Source organism: Kogia breviceps, chromosome 15 (assembly GCF_026419965.1).
Source record: "Kogia breviceps isolate mKogBre1 chromosome 15, mKogBre1 haplotype 1, whole genome shotgun sequence".
NCBI classification, from domain to species: Eukaryota; Metazoa; Chordata; class Mammalia; order Artiodactyla; family Physeteridae; genus Kogia; species Kogia breviceps.
In genome coordinates, this window is record NC_081324.1 from 4,018,174 (window position 1) to 4,042,724 (window position 24,551).

General features: G+C 42.9%; 1 protein-coding gene across 4 annotated transcripts in view; it reads right to left on the minus strand.

The window, feature by feature from the left end:
• ZNF407 (zinc finger protein 407) overlaps positions 1-21,105 on the minus strand; it is a 414,468-nt gene extending 393,363 nt beyond the window's left edge. For 2 of the 4 annotated variants that reach the window (XR_010836938.1, XM_059039468.2), the window contains exon 1: positions 20,744-21,103. The gene's annotated coding sequence lies outside the window, so the exon portion shown is untranslated. Of the gene's footprint in view, positions 1-20,743 lie in introns of all 4 variants that reach the window. The other 2 variants (XM_067015316.1, XM_067015317.1) reach the window with 2 other exon arrangements.
• Between the last annotated feature and the right edge of the window lie 3,446 nt (positions 21,106-24,551).

The following is a 24,551-nucleotide window of genomic DNA, read 5'->3' on the forward strand; positions in this document are numbered from 1 at the left end:
CTCCTATGATAAAGCTGCTGTAAATATTCTTGTACAAGTCTTTCATGAACACAGATTTTCATTTCTTTTATGTAAACACCTGGGGTGGCCTTTCTGGGCTAGAGGGCAGATGTGTGTGCGTAACTGTATGAGAAATTTCCCGACTGATGTTCAAAGTGGCTGTACTGTTTTATACGGCCACCAGCAGTGTCAAGAATTGTGACTGATCCACTTCCTCACCAATATCTGACACTGTCAGCCTTTTCAATTTTAGTCTTTCTAGTGGGTGTGTGTGAAGTTACTCTGCATTTCCCCGGTAACTAGCGACGGTGGTGAATGATGCTACATGCTTAGCAAAGTCCTTGTTAGCCTTTGGCCGGTTTCTTACATCACTTGTCTGTTTTATTATTGAGCCTATGTGTTCTGGATATAAATCCTTTGTCAGATACAAGTTTTACAAATATTTTCTCCCTTTCCATTTTATAAATGTTGTCGTTTGATAAGCAGAAGTTTTAAATTTTGATGAAATCAATTTTTTCCTTGTTCTGGTTATTTATGTCTAGCTTGCTTTCTGTCTCCCAAGCTAGAACGTAAGGTCCTGGTTTATTTTTATCCACTCACATGTCCCAAGAGCCTAGAACAATTCCAAGCACACAACAGGTACTAGAACGAACAAATGTCTCACTGTGAAATAAGGAATGTCTCCTATCTAAGTATTTATTGATGAAATGAAAAATGTCTGAGATACACTTTAAAAAGGTCCAGGAGGGGCTTCCCTGGTGGCGCAGTGGTTGAGAGTCCGCCTGCCGATGCAGGGGACGCGGGTTCGTGCCCCGGTCCGGGAAGATCCCACGTGCCTCGGAGCGGCTGGGCCCGTGCGCCGTGGCCACTGAGCCTGCGCGTCCGGAGCCTGTGCTCCGCAAAGGGAGAGGCCACAGCAGTGAGAGGCCCGAGTACCTCAATCAATCAATCAATCAATCAATAAAATAAAATGGTCCAGGAAAGGAGCCTAGAGAAGGCTAGGTACCGACAGTGGGGATTCAGTATGCCATTCTATCAATTTTCTATGTGTTTGCATACATATATGTTTGAAAATGTCCATAACAGGAGTTATTTTTAAAAACCTTTTAACACTTAATCTAAAACGGTGAGAATTTCTTTCAATAATGAGTCCTTTCATCTCCTCCTCTTCCGACATCACTGTGGCCCGCGGCTACACCACCTTCACTACGGACACTAGCAGGTGCACATGCACAGCACACACAAACACCAACCCACGGAAGACCCACACACGTACATCTATTCAGAGTCAATGCTCTACAGATGGCACGTGACTCACACGTTTTTGGAGACAAAAGAATGACTACATTAATATGCAGAAGCAAAATAATGAGGCTCTTCATTATCTTCTATACAACGCCTCCAAAAATTCTAAAACAAAAGGAGAAAATGTTTCCACATTTGTTATTTCCCAATTGACTTTTGAAATTAATGAAACGACGCAACATCTCATTATACCAAGAAAGAACAACAAGCATTCAACAAATATATATATTGAGTTGCCTAGAAAATGAAAGGAACTGTAATGATACAGACACGTCACTTGCCCTCAGCAGGCTCATATTCTATTAGGAGCCATGTGACATATATGGAAAGGAACTCTAATACAAGGCCACATATGATCACGTGTGTGATATAAACTAAGAACTACAGCAGTATAAATGAGCAAGGCACCATACTGTCAAGTAGACTATTTGGCTAAAAGAGCAGAAATATCATTTGAGCTAAACCCCAGGACACTAAAACTGTTTTTTTCCTTTGTTGAGGGGGCAGGTAGGAACAGTTAAAGACTTCAAGTAGAAGAAAGGGATTAGCAAAGCCGCAAAGCACACCCAATGAGCATGTGAGACTGTCAGCAGTGCAGACGGCTACAGCCCCGGCTTTCTACTGCGGGGCAACTTAAGACCCAGGCAGATGACCAACACCACATCATAGGAGGCTCCAAACTAAGAACTGGGACTTATTCAGTAGTGTCAGTGGGGAGTCACCAAACACAGCACGGCCTCAGGGAGATTCATTTTTCAGTATGTGCAGCACATATCGCGGGTAGAGAAAGTCTAGAGGCAGAAAGACCACATTTTAATAGTTTGTTATGAGGCCTGAACTAGAATGACATCAGGAAGCAGGAGTGCAAGGTGATTTAGTAAGTATCTAAAGTGATCTAGAGGGGATTCAACAGAAATGAGGAACCTTTTATATATATATATATATTTTTTTTTTTTTTAAAAGAAAAACCTTCATCAGAAAGCTTATTAGGTTATTATAGCAGAATTCAAAAATCAGCCAACTGGGAAAGTTCAAGGACTCTTTACTGGAGGCATATTTAATTCATTCACTCAACGCTAATGGAAAGCCTACCATGTACCAGAAAGCACCTTTAATTCTCTGTGAACAAAGCAAAACAGCAGAACAGGCCTGGGACTCACTGTCAACCCTCTAAGTAAGTAAGGCAAAATCCCTGTTCTTTCTGAAAGTCCTGGTATTTGTACCCATTGGAGAAGCCAGTGAGTCTCCGATTTCTTCCCACAGCAAGATTTCAAAATTCAGAAGACTTAGTAGCTATTTAGACTAAAATAATGAGATATATTATTAAACCAAATCTTCTTAAAGCATACGGTTCCTACACAAATTCATCGATTACCATTCAACACACATCCTCACTGTGCCAAAGAGTTTCAAATATGCAATTCCATTTATAATTTCTACTCTCATCCAAACTCTCAACTAGTAGTTGTTCCTCAACTAAAAATAAATAAATAAATAAGTTTTATATAGTGATCTTCAATTTTACCTATAAAAAATTATTAGCTCACCAAGAAAATGTCCCCAAAGAAAGTCCCTGCTCTAACTGAAATAGTCTCTGCTACAGTTTAAAAAGAAAAGAAAAAAAAAAAGTGCAAGAAAGAAATCAAAACATGCATATACGTTTTAAGAACAATAATAAGAACCCAGAAAAATGGTACAGATGAACCGGTTTGCAGGGCAGAAGTTGAGACACAGATGTAGAGAACAAACGTATAGACACCAAGGGGGAAAGTGGCGGGTGGGGGTGGGGGTGGTGGTGGTGGGGTGAACTGGGAGATTGGTACTGACATGTAGACACTGATGTGTGTAAAGCTGATGACTCATAAGGACCTGCTGTATAAAATAATACATAAAATAAAATTCAAAAATTATTAAAAAAAGAACAATAATAAAACAAATCAATAGCAGCATTCTGATGACACCTGGTGGCCATTTCTCACAGTAAGTTTTTTCCAGCATTTTTAAGAAAGTATTCCAAGAACTAGTAGAGAAACATACCAGCTGCTCGACCATTTCATATGCTAACCTTACCATGGGCAGCACGGATGAAATTCTCCCCTTTCGGTCCACCTCTCAGTCACAGCACCTCGCCTTCGTGTCTCTCTTCACCCGGTTCCTCTTTCGTGCTGAGTGTACGTAAGCGAGGCCGAGTTCTGTCTCTCACGCAGGCAGGGACAGGCTCGCCAGGAGTAGGACGAGGCCACCCGCGTGGGAGACCAGCTCTCCCCGCCTGCACCCCAGGCCAGCTCGCCCTCATCCCTCCTAGACTGACCCACATTCCTGATGCAAACGCTGTGAAGCTGGCATGCGTTGGCACCAGGCCAAGAGTGTGTGGCAGGGCAGGTACGCACACACAGGCACACACAGAAACTCCCCATGGCCTTCGCCCTTTCCCTTTGGGCCTGGGAGGTCAAGGTAGAGCAGGTAAAACGCCCTACGAGCCTATTATGATGTGCAGTAGCGACAGCTGAGACGAGAATAAATGGAAATTAGCGGACTACTCAGATCTCTTTCTTAACCTACCATTTCAACTGGACTTTTTATTGAAAATACGTCTCTTACCATTACACTATCACGAACTCAGTACAGTACCACCACATCCCTATGGAGAGGCTGCTAATGAGAAACTCTGAAGCATCAGTTGTCGTGGTTACAAACACCAAGTGCATAACATAAGGGTACTTTACTTTATGTAATCCTCCTCTCACCACACTCTCCCATCAGAAGCATCAATGCCTAACAGAGACCACAAAACAAAGCATCTGATCCTACCCAAAAAGAAAAAAACACTTCTCTACGAAGATGCTCACAAGTTGAATAATTTCTTCCATGACAAAAGAGTATAATGTAACACCCTAAACCCGTTTACTAGAGAACACTGGAGGCAATTCACCACAAACGGATGCGCCAGGGAGTTGTGGTCTACTTGCAATGAGGCTGGCACATGAATACCTGGGTCCACTAAACCCACCTCCTCGCTGTGCCGAGAACTGGCTGCAAAGCTCTCCTCAGCTGTGTGTGTAAACCTGTGCTTCTCCCCACCCAGGAAAATGCCTGTGGTGGTTCAAAATGAGTCCACAGAATTCTCTGGTGCTCCCGGTAAAGGGTGGGGCTAGCCCTCACTTTGGTGTGGGCTGGCCTGACGGCCTGCCTAGAAGGGACAGAAACAGCAGGAGGGAGGGTGCTCCACCATGCTTTGGGCCTGCCCCCTTCCCTTGCCTCACCTTGTCTGGGGAAGCAGGAGGGCACCCCTGCAGCCTACGGGGGGGGGGGGGCTCCAGGAGGTGGCGAGGGACTGAAGCTTCACTACCAAGAGCCAGAGGAACTCTGCCGACAGCAATGAGGGAGCAGCTCCTCCAGCCCCAGGCGGGCCTTCAGGCACTTCAGGGACGGCGGCCCACACGAGACCTGGCGCACAGCCACCCAGGCGAGCCCACTCCCAAATCCCTGACCACAGAACCTGGCTTGAAGCCCCATGTTTTGACGTAATTTGTTACATAGCACTGGACTACTAATATAATGCCCGTTCTCTCCCTTTACACCTTGTCAGGAACAGACCGGCTCAAGTTCACCCCTCCTTTATATGTAGTTTATACATAATTTCCTTTCCTATATGCTCCAACCTTTAACAGGAATCTTCTATACTAGCAAAAGAGTATTAAGCTACACAGGAGGAGGTCAATAAATGTTAAGTGAAGGATACTCCGAAATGCATATCGAGGGCAGAATTCCTATCAAACTTCCGTTAAGATTTCAGAACTTAAGAAACTGACATTTACATTGATGCCTCTCCCACTACCAAAATCAGATCTGATACAGCTTACACTGAAAAAGTGGTGTAATAAAATCAAGAGTTATTAAAGAGATGAGGTGGAATTTTAAATTTAGATTTGTATGGGATAAAAGTCTTAATATTTCTGCAAGACCTGCTCATTTTGGAGGAGGCTTTTCCTTCTTATGGGCCTCCAGATTCAATGACAGCAAGCGAGCTGCCTCAGAGCTAACGGTAGCCATGAGTTCCTTTCCAGCTAGAGTCGGGTTGGTAGCAGCCTACAACCTAACATTCCCCAGACCTGAGGAGGCGGCCCATGCAGTAAACCCATGGACAGCCACACGTCATCGGGGCTGAACAGGCCGCAATCCTGGCCCCCAGACTGCGTAACTCCCACACCTTCTCGGGCAGGAGGCATCCAAGCTCAGGTGACGTAGGGGCCTCCGGCCACAGGACCTGTACCTGGTTAAGCTTCACCTCCAAAGCATCTCACGTGCCACGTCCAGCTTAATCCTAAAAAGAACCTTCCCCAGCCAGTCCAAGGACGCACTGAAGACAAGCAGGCTACAACTATGTGCTCCTAAGCCCAAATGGTCAGAGTAAAGTAAAACTATCAGACGGAGAAAAAAAAATTCTCACTCAAGTCAGAATAGAATATAGTTTCTATTCCAGGGGTACCCATGGTCTATTTCAAATATCCAATTTGATTCTGTGTGCAAGTTAAAAATTAGAATATTTCTTTAGTGCCTAAGTGAGAGAGCTAAAACAATCACGAGAAAGTCATACTAAAAGGGATCCAACCATGGTAACCAAAACAGAATAAGCAGGTCATCATCCCTTCATCAAAGATCGCCACCTTCCCAACATTACTTGTGAAGATGTATTAATACCAATAAAAAAAATCACAGGACAAAAATAAACTGTGAAGTTAGCTCAGACTTCTTACCTGGCTATTTCTTTTTTAAAAATCTTCCTACACTTCAAGTACTATTTTCCAAATACATTAATTGATCCTGTAATAAAGTTAATTTTATGACTATCTTATATCAACCATCTCTGACAAATGCACCTTTTGTGGTATTTAATATATCTCCTTTCAAAAAGTATTTTTAAAATCAATGTTTTGCTAGTATTTCTAATTGTTTTGATTTTTTTTAAGAAAGGAAATTCTTACCGGAATAGAAAAAATAATAAAAGGGATGAAGATTCTATGAGTAAAGTAGAAAATGAAAAAATTCAATGCCATTGAAAGCAGACAAATAGGATCGTTTGTATCTTATGCCATGTGAAAAGGTGGTTTTATTATCAGTGTAACTAATCACAATGAAACCATCTCTTACAACTAAAGACATTACAATGAATTTTCTTTACAGCTACAGAGAAATGGGATTTGCTGTTTCACATCAAATAGAACAGGCTGTATAAATTCTTCTTCCTATTTATTGTAAAACATAATTTCATCTATAAAATCAGTCATGAAATATTAAAACTGAAACAACAGAATTTATATCCTTTACTTAATTTAAACAGTCTATTCACTAAAAGGGGCAGGGGAGGAGGTACATGTGATAGAGCCCCTGCTTTCTCATTAAGTGTTTCCATTAGACCCTTTATTTTCAAGAATTTATAATGCAGCCATAAAAAAAAGCATTCCATAATAAAAGTTAGTAAACTTTCCTTAAATTTTCCTTTCATCTTTTTCAAAAGGCAAGAAAATGAAGCACACGAATGCTAAGGAATGGAAGAGAACGAGGGGAAAAAAATTAAAGAAACACAGTGCATTTACACTGAAAATGTTAAACACTAGTGAAAAGGAGCATTAATGTACAAGTGAGGAGGCCCAACTATCCCAACAATACACTGCAGGACACATGGCGAACAGTTAACTTTTCTGAGCCTCTGTTTCCTCATTTGCAAAGTGACAGAGAAGGACTAAGATTTCTAAATTCCATGAGAAAATCCCTCACTGACAATAAAAAAAATGTTGAACACTCAACCAGGAGAAAAAAGAATGGATCTGTTTTTCATTCCAGCAGGAACAATACGAAGAAAAAGGCTATTTCCAAAACATATAAATGGAGGAAAAATAACAAAAAAACAGCTAAAGACACGTTCCACACTGTTCTTGCTTAAACAGATTCCTCAGGTCCACTGAAGAGATGGATTAATACTATGGCTAATCAAAGAACGGCAAGGAAAATAGACTAAAACTACTAATTTTGGAAGAAATCTGGAAAATGTCGATAAACTAACACATGATATAAAACTATCAAGCCTCAAGATTTTTGGGATATAAATTATTAGGTATCAGAGATATGAGTGTTAAGAAAGTATACTTAGAAAAGAGAAAACTTCAGTATTAAATTTAAAAAATGGATATAGTTCTAACCAAGTCCAATTATCTAATAAGGTTAATAGTTTTTATTTTCCTCTGGGTGATGAAATTATAGGTAATTTTTTCTTCTTCTTACTGGCTTTTTCCTATACTCTTTCCTAGATATATTACTTTGGGGGGGAGGAAACTACGGGGGAAGCTTAAAAAAAGTCTCTACTAGCTCCTCTCAAGAAGGGAAGAGCAAGCCCTCAGGTGGAAAGACATTTTATGATTGTGGTTCTAGGACTAAACGGGGAATCAAAATCTTACAAATAAAAGTAAACTTAAGGGGTGACTTGTAAAAGAGCTGTTTGGGGTCTAATTTCGGTCAAACACCCAGGGACACCAAGAAGTATCCCTACGGCCATCGGACCGCCCACGAAACCGAGAGAGGAGGAGGAGCAGTAGCGAGCACAGCTGGCACCCACCGCTCGGCCTCCGGCACCTCCTCACTGAAGAGAACCCGGCTCCTCGAGGAGTGGCAGATTCTAGGCCGGGGGCAGGGTCAGTACCATGAGCCTGGAGCATCTCATCGTGTCACGAAGCGGGGAGAGATGCTTCTAGAAAACGTTGGGACAAAGACACAGGAGTCAGCTTGAAGAGGCGCCTACTGACTAAATCTGGGACAACATGAGCGCCACAGTCGTGAGTGCCAGTAAACCATTAAAAGCAGGTATGAAGAAGGCCATACTGATGGCTGCGAGAGAGGGAGAGAGACGGAGAGACTGATCAGACAGACAAATGGATGGGCTGACAGGGCAAAGGTTACAGCAGAATGCTGAGGGCCAACTGGTAAATGTGGAGGGAGTGAGGGCATAGAAAATCATACTGACAGAGACTGTACCGGGCAAGAACTATCAATGGATGCCAATTCTATGGGGGAATTTTGATGTGCAAAATGTTTGAATGGCATTAAACCATCTCCCTACACACTGCTTGTCTGCTGCAAGGGAAGAAAAAAAAATTAGTAATTATACGGTGGATAACTCAGCTACTCCTTGCCAGGGGTGATCAAATTAACATCCTCAGTGAAGGCGGACAAGGGATGCCTGCAGATATAACACCCCGAGGAGGACAGGACACCTGTGCATCACTGCAGTGGAGAATGACGAACCTGCAGCTAATTAAGAGGGAACAGCACACAACAGAGTGAGCAATGTTTTGTTTGAAGACAAAAAAAAATCTGGGGAGGACTGCACTCGTCACAAATGTCAATGTCATGAAAGACAAAGACAGACTGTGGAAATGTTCCAGATTAAAGAAGGCTAAAGAGACATGACAACTAAACGTGCTATGTGTTCTCAGACTGGATCCTATGGTGGCAGGAAAATGTGCCACTAAGGGCATGCTAGGTCAGCTGAGCAAAAGTACTGTGATGGTTAACTGTACGAGTGAGGCTAAGGCATGCACAGACAGCCGGTGAAACAGTATTTCCGGGTCCATCTGTGAGGGTGTTTCCGGAAGGGATAAGCATTTGAATGGTAGACTGAATAAAAACTATCCTCCCTCACCAGTGTGGGTGGGCAACACCCAATTTGTTGAGGGCCTGAATAGAACAAGACGGTGGGGAGGTGGAGGATTGAGTTGGGACGTCCACCTTCTCCTGCCCTCAGACATGAGCATTCCCGGGTCTTGAGCCATCAAACTCAGACTGAATTATATCACCAGCTTTCCTGTTCCTCGAGCCTCCAGAAAGAAGAATGTGGGACTTCTGGGCCTCCACATCCGCATGAGCCAACATCTCCTCTTATACATTTGTATACATCCTATTGATTCTCTAGAGAATCCTGACTGATACAGATTTTGATACTGAGAGTGGTTCTAGAGGAACAGGATCTTCCCTTGCATTGGAACTGAGGTTTCTGGAATTGGCTCTCTAATGTGACTAGATTTAAGGATGTCAATGACTATTTCCAGTAGCAAAGAGAGTACTGATAACAGTCTATAGTGTGAATAGGAAAACACTGTACCCAGAGTCCCACTAGACACAGCTGGTCTGCTAGTTTCCAGGTGACTGCATTTACTTCTACTAGAATGTTATGGGGAGTTCCCTGGTGGTCCAGCAGTTAGGATTTGGCAGTTTCACTGCCCTGGCCCGGGTTCAATCCCTGGTTGGGGAACTGAGATCCTGCAAGCCGCTCAGCGTGACAACCAATCAGTAAGAATGTTATGGATTAAGCACTGAAGACACTAAAATAGTATTCATCGTGTGAACAGTATTTCCCCAAGTATGACAGAAATACACTATGGGCATTTAAAATAAAGTAATGTACCACAAGGAAGGACTTTTAAATAAGTGTGTATTATTAGCATGAATATTAGGGGGAAAAAAATAATGTACCAACCTATGACTCCACATACATTACTTTTTATGACAAGGCTAAATTAAAAAAATAAAAAGTGAGGTAAAATACTGTGGAGTACAATATAGCAAAAACAATGAAGGAGTAAATAAATGACTAAAGTGTGGAAAACTCTACATTCATACCTTATTTATTTACTAATTTTCTGTATAAATTCTAAGAAGTCAATAAAAATAGATAAGAATTCTCAGCTCTAAATTCATCTGTAAATAAGAGTGTTCTGAAAATCCCTCCCTTCCCCATGGCAGGCAACACTTCATAGCTGGCATCACAAGTCTTCACTTATTAATTTTCACACGAGTACTGGCTGCCTCAGATTATACCTTTAAGAAAACACTGCGGCCTAATGAAATGTCCTGACTCTGTAACACTGCGCTTCTGCAGTCTGTGGAACAGATAAGAGAATTATATATGTGGAGAAGAAAAACTGCAGAATACTAATTTTCTACATGTTCATAAACTGCTTTTCCTTCACATATGGGTACAGTGGCTAGAATCACCCTAACAAGAAGTTAATGCCCTAATTCCATAACTGCTATAACAAGTGGACTTGAAAATGGCTCAAACACAAGTTCCTATCTCGCTCCTGTAAACTCCCAAGGCAGGTGTTCCAGGTCTGCAGGCAGTCGGCTCCCAGCTGATGCAGACATCCTGGCTCTTTCCAACTTGATGCTCTGACTCAGAGCTTCCTCATTCTCTGCATCCAGCTGACAGAAGACGAAAGCAAGCATGAAAGAGGCAGGGCATTTGCTTCTTTAAAATCCTTGGCTCAAAAGTGGCACCTACCACTTTCCACTCATTCCTGCTTCACTGCAAGGAAATCTGAAAAATGTCACCTAGAGTTGTGCAACCGTCCCTGGTGGACAGGAAGAACTGATTTAGGTGGACAGCTAGCCAGCTCTGCCACACACCAATCCCCAAATTATCACACTGCTTGTCATTCTACCATTAATGAAGGCTTTTGATCTTTACAAGACTTACCAAGACCTGTTTTGAGAAATGCAACTGCCCCTGGAAGAGCATACTAAGAGCTACTACTTCCACATTTGTAAAACAAGGGAATTATAGACAATATCAGTCATTTGACAAATTTAGCTAATCATCAAAACATGAACCCCTTGGACCTACAAGTGGACAGATTCCGATTAAGAAAGTCTGGGGTGGGGACAAAAGCCTGTAGTTCTAAAGAGCTCCCTGTTTGATTCTGATGAGCCAGATTTGGGACTCACTGGATAAAATCCCTCCTAACCTCAAAAAAACACAATATATACTTAACACACACTTACCAGACAGAGATGAGGTGCAGGGGAGGAGAGGGGAAAAAGGGGGAGGAAGAAAGGTGAATCAGGAAGGAGAAAAATGTACTGCACTAAACAGGGCCATCACACCAGATTCCGAACTCATTTGCCTACATAACAACTGGCCACACAACAGTATTCTGAATGTGACTTTCAGCAAACACTGTCTCAATTACCACCCTGAAACCCTAGGGTTTTAAACACTACCCCTACAGGAAACCAGGTTATGGATCCTGAAGATTCTTAATGAAAATCATTTGATCTCATTTTCTGAAAGACTATAATTTCTACTACCACTCTTTGAATGATCTAAATTTTCTAGGCTATTTTTAAGCGTACATTACCCCTTAGTTTAAATTCTAACAGTTTTATAATTTTATGCACTTGTATAACTGTGATTCCCCATTCTATAATAATTGATCCAGTAATTATATATCAAATTTTGATCCCTAATTCACAATAATTCACAAATGAATTGTACCCTTAGAAAGAAGTGGTTTGTTGCTTGTTCTAGGTTTAAAACATAAAGTTTCCATTATATTTAGTAACTGACAAGCAAGCTAGGCTTTGGTTACATTGGATGATGTAACCTGGTACTACTCCAATTGTGTTAAGCAATGTCTTTTCCCAAGGAGGCTTCTTATTACCTTACTTGTTTTTATTTAAAACTATTTTGTTTTTTAGTAAAAAGTACAGCATATAAGAGAAAACAAAAGTATGAACATCAAACACTGAGAACTAAGACTGAGATTATCTAGCTTTAGCAAAATACAGCTGAAACTAGAAGAGATGAAGTACTTAAAAACCCATCTGAAGAAGCCTACTTTCTACATTTGCCCATCAGAGATCTGCGACAAGCACTATATGTGTCTGAAATGCAGACATCCTGCTATGGAAGGACTCTCACGGGATGTCAGCTTCTTAAGTGAGGGGCTGGCTCGGTTAGAAAGTATGACATTACATAATTACAAATGCTTGACAGTTCTGCTTTAGACAAATTTAGCACTCCAAATATCAAACAAAAATAGTACAACTATTTGGTTCCATAGGATGTGTAACTTGACTTAGGGCTTCTATAACCATCTTTTTATTTTTGCTATACTTGCTCATTTCAAGGAGCCACTGTCATACCACGATGGCTTAAAAAGGTTTACGGCATAAGTAATGTTTATTTTAAAATAGTCCCCATAATATGGGATACATACGATACTCCAAAAAATTTTCGCAAAGGCTAAGAAAAAAAAATAGGCAAAGGTGGATTTCCCAAAAGTGCCCTTTTTTAGCAACCTAAGCAAAGAAGTATGATTTCCTAAATCTTATGGCATGATATTACCACTTTCTAATGAACTGGAAGATGCAATCCTTAGAACTAACAACAAAATACAATTACTTTTTCTGCTTTCTAGACTTGCCATTTACTAGAATAATAAAGTCATGTACACTGGTTTAAAAACAAACCTAGCAAAATCAAGTAACTTGGAAAATGGGGGTGAATACAGCCTTCACCAGTCCTGCTCTCTGCTCCCATTACTACTTTTTTTTTTTGTGGTACGCGGACCTCTCACTGTTGTGGCCTCTCCCGTTGCGGAGCGCAGGCTCCGGACGCACAGGCTCAGGGGCCGTGGCCCACGGGCCCAGCCGCTCCGCGGCACGTGGGATCTTCCCGGACCGGGGCACGAACCCGCGTCCCCTGCATCGGCAGGCGGACTCTCAACCACTGCGCCACCAGGGAAGTCCCCCATTCCTACTTTGCCTTTGCCTTTTTTTTTCTGTAACTCACAACACTCTGGGACACAACTCTGCTTTGTCTACAACTGTCTTCCTCCGACCTTCTCCGACAGTCAGAGACTTCCTCCACCTCTTCCCCCTGTGTGCCCAGAGGACCTCCCCGCCTCTGTGACACGGGGCGGTAGTGATCTGACACCCCCCCCACAGGTTCACTGGGTGGCTCAATCCTCAGCTAATGAGTGTAAACTCAGCTCAGAGTGTGCCTGCACAGTGAGCGCTCAGCAAGTGTTAACACTCCTTACCCTCGAAACCCGTCTTCTCCCTGATATCTCTACTCCGCAGAGGACTGTTATATCACAGTCCAACAAGAATGTATCTTGACCACCGTCACCCCCATCATTATTTTTTTCATACAAACTGAATAGTCCCTGTGTAGACGGACACTGCAAAAAGGAAAGTTTGTTTTTAAAATATTTGGTAGATATAAAAATAATTTTAATGGGTACAGAGATACTAAGCATAATATAACAAAAATCTGAGTACAGATCACAGTTCAAGAAAATTAAATTCTTGTCCCTCTTGGTGTGCCTATCACCTTCCCTCTTGTTACAGAGCTACCCATTAACTTGTATTTTCTGTTTATAATTTACCTATTTTCTTTACTACTTTGCCATACCTGTATTCCTAACAATATGCAATTCTGTTTTGCATGTTTCTAAACTTAAAAAAGGAGAAGGGAAAAATACTAGCTGCATTCTTCTGGAAGTAGCTTTTTTCCCCTCAAGTTAGTATTCCTGATATTTATCCTTGGTGATGCATGTGACCGAAGTCCACTGGGTTTCATGACTGCACAGTACTTCACTGCAGGAATATACTACCATTTATTCATTCTCCTGTGATGGGCATGGCTTCCAAGGTTTGTCTTTTACAAACAGTGCAGGGGTGAGCATTCCTGTACATGGCTCCAGTCATTCATGGACCCGAGTTTCTCTGGGGCAGTGGTTTGCCCATTTTAGCATGCATCAAATCACCTGGAGGGCTTGCTAAAACAGAAAGTTGGCCCATCCCCAAAGTTTCTGATTCAGCAGGTCTAGGGTGGGTCCCCAAAATGTGCATTTCTAACAACTCCCCAGGAGATGATGGAAATAGCGCAGAAGCAACACTCTAGGATAAAGAGTGTAATTACTTGGTCAAAGGGTACACGCCTCTTTAACTTTACTAGTTAATTCCAAAGTTATTGTACCAATTTACACTCCCTCTTAGCATTCACTACAATGCTTCCTACCCTCCTGAAAAGCAGATATTGTCAGATTTTTACACTGTTGCCAAATTAGCGTGTATGAAACTGTACCATGTTGGTCCTAATTTGCAGTTCTCTAATTACTGAGGAAGTTAGTTAGCATCTCTGCATTCACATTTCCTCTGCTGTGAAATGCCTATTCAGGTCCTTTGCCCATTTGTCTATTGTTCACATAGATTTGCAGTTGTTCACCTTTCTGGACACTAAACTTTTATCAGTAATATGTACTAAAAGATCTATTCTCACTTGCGACTTGTCTGTTCACTTTCTTGATGGTTTCTTTTAATAAACAAAAGTTGTCAATATCAAGGTTGTCAAACACATCAATCCTTTCTTTTATGGTTTGCACCTTCTATAATTTAAGAACCTTTTCCCTCTAACAGAGTAATACAACTATTGTCCTACATTGTCTTCTAAAAGTTTCACAGTTTTCCCTTCTATATACAAGCCTTTAATTGACCTGTAGTTGATTTTGGTGAATGATGTGAATTAGAAATATATCCCACCGCTAAGAAGTTTCCTGTTTGGTAAGGGCCGCAGATACAGCCAACAATAACTATACACAGTAAGTGCCCCAAGTGAAATATTGCTTAGATGTTAATCACTGTTTTGTTGAGGTTTATTCTGCTCTCTCATCGAGGAAAACAAAAAACTGGAAATTTTCAACATGAAAACTTTGAAAGTTTTAGCAAATTAGTCAGAATATGATCCCCACTCACCACACTCCAAGAAGCATCTTTTAAAATACAAAAAAAAAATGTTGGATTATTCTTAAAAAAAAAAAAAAGCATTGGGGAAAGTGTCGGAAAATGTGCATTCTCAATAGTACTGGTTAGGATATAAATCTATACAACCTTTCAAGAGGGTAATTTTACAATTTATATATCAGAAACCTTAAAATGTGTATCTTCTTTGAGCTATTAGTGACTCTTTACAGAATTTACCTTAAAGAAATAACCAGACAAAATATGTGTTTAAGGATATGCACCAAGGAACTGTTTACACTAGAAAAAACTGGGAACAACCTAGTATACAGCAACGAGGTACCAGTTAAAGATGAAGCTGCCATGGCACATCCATAGACTGGAATACTGTGCAGATTACAGAGCTGTACTGACAGGGGGAAATGGTCACAGTATGCCGGTAGCTTACAAAAACACTTAACAAGATGCACATACAACATTCATTTACTCATAAATATTTATTGAGTGCCTCTATGTGCTAGGTACCAAGCACGTTACTGAGTAAACAGAAAGAGGGATCTGTCCCCTGCCTGCAAGGAGCTTACAGGCACTGGGAGGAGACAAACCAGGTATGTATCTTCCAACTGACTCAGGTTGGGATATTAAGGCACAGGCATTTCGGAAATAGAGATAAATTTGTATGTGTAATATAGCCAGCAATTCCATTAGCAAGGAAAACATGTGCCCCAGCTCCATGGGCTAGCAAGCGGGTAAGCAGTGGGATACCAGGAGCAACTGCCTCGTGATGAACGGAAGTCAATCCATCTTCTAAATGCTCCAGGGAGAATTCTTAAGAAATGCAGCACGATTATGGAAAGTCATGCACTGGAAGACACATGTGAGACAGTCACAGAACCAAAGCAAAACAATTCGGACAAACAGCTTCCACTGCTGCCAATTCAAGAGGAACACTGCCCGAGATCAAGTACAAGTTCTTGAGCAAATAACTGTTCTTCCAGCAGTGAAACCTCTACCCTTTCCAGCTATGTTTGAGTCTAACAAATAGTACTGAAGCCTCCCAAGATAAGAAGTATTCCATAGTTAGGGTCAGGTTCAAAGGATTCTGACATTAGATGTTCACTTATTTTAAACTTTTGCAACAAAATCAGGCAAATTAGGAGGGTCATTAATCAGAAAATGTTTAATCTTAGAGCACAGAAGATGTCAGACATCACCTCAACCAAGAGGTCAAAGTTAACATTCACCACTGATAAAATGTATCTACATCACGTGGATTCCAATAAAAGGCACTGAGGGCAAACTTCACCGCTGTGGTATTCTTGCCAAAAATGCCTAACCCTCAATTTAATCCTGAAAGAACATGACACTAACCCACAAACCCACTAACATTCTACAAAATAACTGACCACTACTCCTCAGAAGTATCAAGGTCATGGAATATAAACCTAAAAGGAACTGTCACAGATTGGAAGAGACTACGGAGGCATGATAACTAAATGCAGTGTGGGATGCTGGACTGGATGCTGAACCAGAAAAAGGACATCAGTGGTGAAACTCAAATCAAGCTTTAGATTAATTGTATCAACTGCCCAGTTTTGGTAACTGCACTACAGTTACATAACATGTTAACAAAGAGAGCTGGTTAGAAGATATATAGAACACTCTGGACTATTTTTGATTTTTTTTTGTAATTCCAAAATCATTTCAAAGTAAAAAGTTTTTAAAAATCATTTAGGGCTTCCCTGGTGGCGAAGTAGTTGAGAGTCCGCCTGCCGATGCAGGGGACACGGGTTCGTGCCCCGGTCCGGGAGGATCCCACGTGCCGCGGAGCGGCTGGGCCCGTGAGCCATGGCCGCTGAGCCTGCGCGTCCGGAGCCTGTGCTCCGCAACGGGAGAGGCCACAGCAGTGAGAGGCCCGCGTACCACCAAAAAAAAAAAAATTTAAGATTCAAGATACAAAGGTATGGGGATCGTTCATTAACTCTAACATAAAAATATGCTAGCTACCTCCTCCAATAACTATGCTTTAAAAAAATTCAAACTAATTGCAACTAAGGCGTAAACTGGAATAAATGGCAATTACTCAATAAAAGCCCATGACTGGGATCATCTAGAGAGCAGAGTAACTGTCCAGGTAAATGACCTACCTTACCTTCCCCCCTTACTCTTTTTAAATTTAATTCAACTTACATTTCTTCAATATCTATTACAGGCATGTAATCTGTGCTTGGGCCTGATAGGATTTTGATATGTAAGAAAACATTTTAGTACACAAAACAACACAGAAAAGCATAAAAAAAAAAAAGCTGGAAGTAACTTTTTACTCCCCTACAACCTAGCAATCAACCTGGACACCCTTTTCAGTGTGAATGTTGGTAAGACTGGGGGCTCTCACAGCTCATATGTAGCCCCTTCAATAGTAAGTGGCTCTGACCACTAGAATTGTCTCCAAAAATTACCCTTGAATATACCAAAATGACTCTGAGAAATACTCCACTTCTAGTCCTTTTTTATTTTTCATCTAATCATATGTTGTTTATGCATTACTGTTTGTGATACAAAATTTAAAAACTTGATTCTCTGAGTACCAGGGAAAAGGTTAGGCGGGTAAAACCTGCGGAGGTTTACTTACTCTCCTCTTACGAGAGATCAAAGGCAACATCACGTGAGGCCAGGGTTCCCGAAGTGTGGCCTCAGAACCAGCAGCTTCAACATAGCCCAGGCACCTGTCAGGAGTGCAAATTCCCAGTCCCAGCGCAGACCTGCTGAATCAGAGCCCCTGGGTGATGCCCAGAATCTGTGTTTTCACAAGCCCCCAAGTGACTCTGACACACCTTAAATTTGAGAACTACTGATGCTTCAAAGAGCAGAAAGACTAGCCTATAAATCAGGGGGCCTGATTCTAATCCTTGTTCTGCCACTAATTTCTGAGACATGTTTGTCACTTAGCTTCTGGGGGGCTCAGCCCCCTCATCAGACAATGAGAGAATGAAAACAGATCACTGCCACCATCCTTATGCCCTCTAAAATGGGACAATTCTATGAGGCTTAAAAGTGAAAAGAGAACCACAGCATTTCACATATTTCTCTTTCATCCACAATTAAAATTTCTCCCTTTCATCAGCTGGTCTCTGAATCATAGTTCTTATTATTTTAAATAAAACTGTTACCTTTGCTTTAGTGAAAGCCATATAAACTCTAATTTTAGTTTCCTATTTAGTTCTGTATCAAGTCTATTTTGGAGGAATTCCACATAATAACAAAACTTCCAAGAAACCTATGCTACAGACTGAATTATAATTCCCGTCCCCAGCCCCCATCTCAAATTCATATGTTGAAGCCCTACTCCCCAATGTGACAGTATTTAGAGATGGGGCCTCTGGAAGGTAGGTTTACCTGAGGTCATGAGGGTGAGGCCCCCAAGATGGGATCAGTATCCTTACAAGAGGAAGAGAGACCAGAGTTCTCTCGCTCTCTGCCACGTGACAACAGAGAAAGAAGGGAAGATTCCCTCAGCAGGAATCGGCACCTTGATTTTGGACTTCTCAACCTCCAGAACTGTGATAAATGTTTGTTGTTTCAGCTACCCAGGCTATGGTATTTTGTTATAGCAGCAAGAGCTGACTAAGACACTCAAATGTCCCCTCTGGTGTGGGGATCTAACACGCCAAGTTACAGTGCAGAACTGTGCTCCATGACCTCTCATAATGACTCTGATTGAACCACAGGAAGTATTTACAAGCAAGAAAATCAAAGAATTTTTAAATGTATAGATCTAGATATTTCCATTACTACACAGCTTTCATTTATCCTCCTGTTCACTGATTTATAAACTGGGATGCTTCTTCCAACCTGTGATACCTGTGAAACAAATCTCTTCTTAGAGGGGCTGTGAGAGAAGAAGGTGAATCAAATAAAAGAGTCTGTTTTATAAAAGAGAGTTCTCCTCTAATAAAACAAACCTAATCAGAATGAATGTTGGGGAAAATGTCCCATCAATCAAGTGAATACCCATTAACCCTGAAGATCTCCACTCCAATATATCCTGCAAGCTCCCACCACTCCTTCCCCAGCAGTGATCATTTCCTCTGTGCTCCCGTATCTCCATTTCAGCACTTGGCAAAAGGCATTACATTTGTTTACGTGTGTCTCCTCCAACGACCTTGAAACCACCTAGGGCAATATGTTACTCTCTCCTGCACGAAAATGGTGTCTGGCACGAAGCAGGAAACAGTGATTATTCAGTGGAGCCACTTTGCTTTGTTAAACACCAGTGGAACTCCGTCCTATCTTGCAGCTTTCGTGTAAATCTGAAATTATTCCAAAATAACAGGTGTTTTTTTTTTTAAAAAGAAGGCACCAATAGCAACTGCGCTATCGGCAATCATCACAACTGTCTTACACATCGCGTAAGAAGACATTAGCTACTACAGAGCCTTGCCTTAGCGGGTTTTGTTTGTTTCTTTGTTGTGGCACTAGGGATCATTCGTTGCAGCATGCCGGCTTCTTAGTTGCAGCCTGCCAGCTTCTTAGTTACGGCATGCATGCGGGATCTAGTTCCTGGACCAAGGATCGAACCCGGGCTCCCCTGCATTGGGAGCGCAGAGTCTTACCCACTGGACCACCAGGGAAGTCCCCGCCTTAGTGTTTTCCAGACGTGACACTAGGAGTTAGTAATTTCACATGTAGCTAACTTGAAGAAGAATGAATAACAAACATTTGAGATTTAAATCCGGACGTTAACTTTGGTCAAGTTATTTAATCTGGGTCTCAGCTGGTGGAAAGTGGTTAATTCCTGCTCTACAAGACTGCTATACTAAATAAAGTATACAGAGTATATATCAAATGAGCTCTCCTAATGATGTTCTAGTCGATAGATAATCAGCGCCCTTCCCTGTACGGTGTTCCAGCTGGACTAACACCTCACCGCACAACAGGTGTACACTGTAATTAGTTCCACGGGCACGAGCTGTAACGTTATACCGCAGTCACCATTAGGGCTATGGTTACCTATAAAATAAAGAAACCCTACTCGTGTGTCCCTGGATGCCAACCCTGCCAAGATATCCCACTCCAGAATTCCCCCTTGAAAATAAACAAGCTATTCCCACGCAGCCGCACAGGGGTCAGCCGTTCCTGCCACCCGCCTCCACCAGACTGGTCCCCAGAAAGCGGACAAGCACACACGGGACGTGCCCGCTAGCTGGAAAGAGGAGTACCCGCTGCTGCAAAAAGTGGTGTGCGGCAGCCTGGGGTCTCCGTCCAGGGCGGAGCGGCTGAACCCGAGCGGCCAAGACCCTCCCTTCCAGTCGTGCCGCTCTCGGACACCAGCGCTCCAGACCGCTGCCCGCCCGCCCGCCCGCCCGGCGTCCTTAACGGAAGCCGACGCTGGTGGCAGAGGCGCGGCTCCGGGAGGCCGGGAGGGGGCGGGCGGGCAGCCGGAGGAAACCGACACGCGGCAGCTCGGCGTGTGCGTGTCACTCGGGGGAAGCCCGGCGGTGAGAAGCGCCCGACCGCGGGCAGGGGCGCGCGGGATCGCCGCCTCCGCCCTGACAGCCGGGCCCGTGTGAGTCGGGCCGCGGCGCGAGCGGCGGCTGGCGGCGCGGAGTCCGTGCGGCCGCGAGACCGCGCGGGCGGCGGGTGTGTGTCGGGTGAGTCTGGGCGGCGTCGGGAGGGACCGGCGAGCGGGGAGGGGCGGAGGCGGGGGGAAGGGGGGAGGAGGAAGAGCGAAGGGCCCTGGCGGGGCTCCCGGCGCCCAGCCACCCGGGCCCAGGCCCTCAAGCCACCGCCCCCAGGCCCCGCGCTGACGCTGGACGGTCCCCGCCTCCAAACCCCCCGCCCCGGCCAGAAAATAACTTACCTGTTTGCCGACGGAATCGCTCCTGCTCGCCCCTCTGACTGACTCCTCCGGCTCACCGTCTTCCCTCTGGGAGGAAGGGGAGGGACTTCCCGTCTCTCCGCTGAGCGACTTCCGGCGGTCCTCAGGACGACTCCTTCGTGGACTGCGCGCCGGACACCATGACCAAAAACCAGGATCCTGGAACTGGATTAGTAAAACCCACATCGAGTTCCCTTGTTTTGTCCAGACTGGCCGGGGCACCTATGTGCCTGTTGGTGTTTTTTGTCTGCCAGCTCTCGCCGGAAGTTGCTAGGAGATGGAACCGGAAGTCCCGCCCCTCCCCAAAGAGAGGAAAACGGAAAGCCGAAGAAGTCAATCTAAAAAGGGGGAGAGGCGTCCTGCTGGAAGGCTGGCGGTGTTTGCGCCGGAGGGCCAAGTGGGGTTTGCGGAGAGTCCCCAGGCGGATTCCTCTGGACCGTCCGCCCCTTCCGTGCCCCATGCCTCATCACCCCACCCCGTCCCCCGCCCGCCCGCCGTAGAGGACCTCGAGGGCGGCGCGGGGCGAGCGGCCGCTGCCCTGGGCCTTCCGGGGCCCGAACGGTGCCCTGCGCTTCTAGGCGCTCGGCGCTTCTAGGCGCCCGTCTATGGGGACACGGTTTCTCTGCTGGGCCAGGCGCGTGCGCAAGCCCTGATGTTGAGGACAATCTGTCGGTGGGCTCCAAGAAAGGATCCTCGGAGTCACGGGCCGCAGGAAGCCACGAGTCGAGTTCCGATACCAAAGGGGAGGCAGAGCAGCCGAGTGTGGTGGTCGGCCAGTTGGCGATAAAAGCCGAAAACGCCCTAGGTGTTTAAAAAGCCCCCGCCGGACCGTTCTTATAACGGCAGCGACGCAGCGCAAGAATTGTTAGGAAGAAAGTAAGGCACGACCGAGGCGTGGTCGTCCCCGCCGCCGCCTGCCCCTCTTGAGGGAGCATCCGCGGACCTGAAGCTTAGAGCCCTTCTCCGGAAACTCGAGATCCAGGAAGGAAGACCGCGGCTTGCAAAGTGCTCTGACGGACACCTACATAGAGATGAGCGGCGACGTCGCACTTGGGATCAGCTTGAGACACCGCTTGCTCAGCAGTTTTGACTATCTTGTAGGTATAGGGAAAAAGCTCTTAAATAATTGGATTTGTATAATTTTAGGTAAACGGAGTTTTTAAAGGATGGTCCTATAATAATGATGGTAGGCTTTCTAAACCAAACCCATCTCTCGAGGCCAGTTCCAGCTCAACGCTATTTAAGTCAGAATATTCAGGTGATAATCACGTTTGAAATACTGGTTTACAGAGTACTTTTCATAGACATTATCTGGTCGAATTTTTACTGTAATCCACATGAATTCTCATGTCCGTCACCCACAACAGAGAGTTGTAATTTAGAAGAGTCAAATAACTGTTCCAAGATCACACAGCTAGTAAAGGTGGAACTCACTTTTCAAACTCCAGAGTCAACCTTTTCCAGTCCACCGTGCATCTTTTAATGAATAGCTAGTTCAAGAGTGTTAGTCTTGGATGAGAAGGTGATGAATTTCTCAACACTTAAGAGTAGCTAGCACCGTTTTCCATGTTGAAGAGGCATTCTGTTGATTTGTAGGAGATTGATCTTGCTACCTTTCTTACCCTGGGAACTGAGTTAACATTTCATCTTCCTTCTTTGAGCAGCGAAATAAAATCTTGAGTTTATTTTTCAGTTCCCCACTATGCAGTATTTTTAGGGTAAAGTTCCCGTCTTTCCTCATTCTGTTAATAGAAATAGAAGAGGTTCTAAAATTTCTAAGCCACAGTAATAGTGTCTAATACTGTTACTCTCATTAAAACATTTAAAAGACTGTGTTCCATTAGATAATACTAACAGCGGTGATAGCTGTGGTTTATTAAGCACCTACTACGTGTCATGCAATGCTCAAGAGAATCCAAGAATATAGGAAAAATTTGTTTTTCTGTGTCTTATTAGGAAAATTTATATATAATATATATGTATATCCTTTATATATATATATATATTTTTTTTTATATACATATATATATAATAAAGCACCTTTGGAGCTTCTTTAAGACACGTTTGCCAAAGATGATGTCTTTCCATTACTTCTGGCCTCCATTTTTTCCTGATGAGCAGAGGTCATTGAGATGTTTTTCTCCCTTCTATGTTTCCCTATATGTAATTTGTCATTTTTCTCAGGCTACTTGCAAAATTTTCCCTGTATTTTTGGCTTTCAGCAATCTGATTGTGATGTGCCTAGGCATGATTTTCTTCATATTTATACTATTTGGGGTTTTTGGAACTTTGAACACCTGTAAATGTATGTATTTCACCAAGTTTGGAAAATTTGGGACCATTATTTCTCCAAATACTGTTATTTTTCACCATTCTCTCTTTTTCTTTTGAATTTCAATTAAATATATATTACACCTCTTGATATTATACATAACTGACTGAGGCTCTGTCCTTTTTTGGTTTGGTTTCATTCTTTTTTTTCTCTCAGACCTTCAGATTGGATTTTTATTGATCTATTCTCTGTGTTCCCTGATTCTTTCTTCTGTCATCTCCAATCATCTGTTAAAAACAGCTAGTGATTCTTTTGTTCTTAATTCAGATATTGTATCTTTTAGTTCTAAAATTTCTATTTTGTTCTGTCTTACCATTTCTGTTTCTCTGCTGAGATTCCCTATTGGTTCATTTACTAAAGGCATGTTTTCCACTGTGTCGTTGAGCAAAGTTACAATAGCTGCTTTGACCTATTGTCTGCTGATTCCAGCGTATGAATCATCTTGGGGTTAATCTTCATTAATTTGCTCTTTTCTGTTGATTGTGAGTCATGTTTCCCTTCTTCCTAAATGCCCAGTAATTTGGGTTGTATCCCTGGATAGCTGAGTAATATCACGTAGAGACTCTGAATTCACCTCTGTTCTTCTGAAGAGGTTGGTTGTTGTCGCTGCTGTTTTAACAGGCAGTTGTTCTGGCTGTACTCCTATTCCTTAACTTTGTCTCTCCTCTCATGGTAGCAGCTGAAGTCACATTCAGTCCCCTCAGCCTTAGCCAAGAGGCTTTCGTCCTCCTCACACAGGCATGGTTCAGAGGTCATCCAGAGACTTAGGCAGAGCGTACAGAATGTGCTGCTTCCCCTCTGTGACTGTCCTTTCCTGAACCTCTTCCCCTCACCCTGTACTGGTGTAGGAGCCCTGAAGTCTGCCTTCCAGTTTTTCAAGTGGGGTTTTAAATAAAATTTAGATAGCTGCCTTTATTTAACTATAATTATTTAAAATTTGAAAGGAAGCATTGGTCATTTTTGGTGACTAACCATTCTTGATGACTCATTTACTTTAACAGTGTCATTTAAAGTTCTAATTTCCTTAAGTTAACATTTTCTGCCACTACACTCACATGCCTACCTACAATAACGATGAGAGTAGGCTAGGACCACTTAACCACCCACGGTATAGAATTTTAAATCTAAGTTCTCTTTGAATGCTGTTTTGGTGAATTTCAATGTGGGAGGTGAGATGATGTAAAACTTTATATTTTCTATTATAGTCAAAGGCATAATTTCTCTGACATCTTTTTTCATTCTCAATAAGAAATTACACTAGAATAATTTTTTAAATAAAATTTTTCCACGTAGTGACAATTTTTTTTCTCTTCAATGTACCTAGTCGAAGAAAGCTCAGAAGCATTTATTTACTTATCATAACTGTTAAGAAATTATAGTCATTAATCTGTTCTCTTCCACATCATGCTGGAAAGAAAAAGAACACATTGCTTCAGAAAATCTGTATTTCTGGCTTTG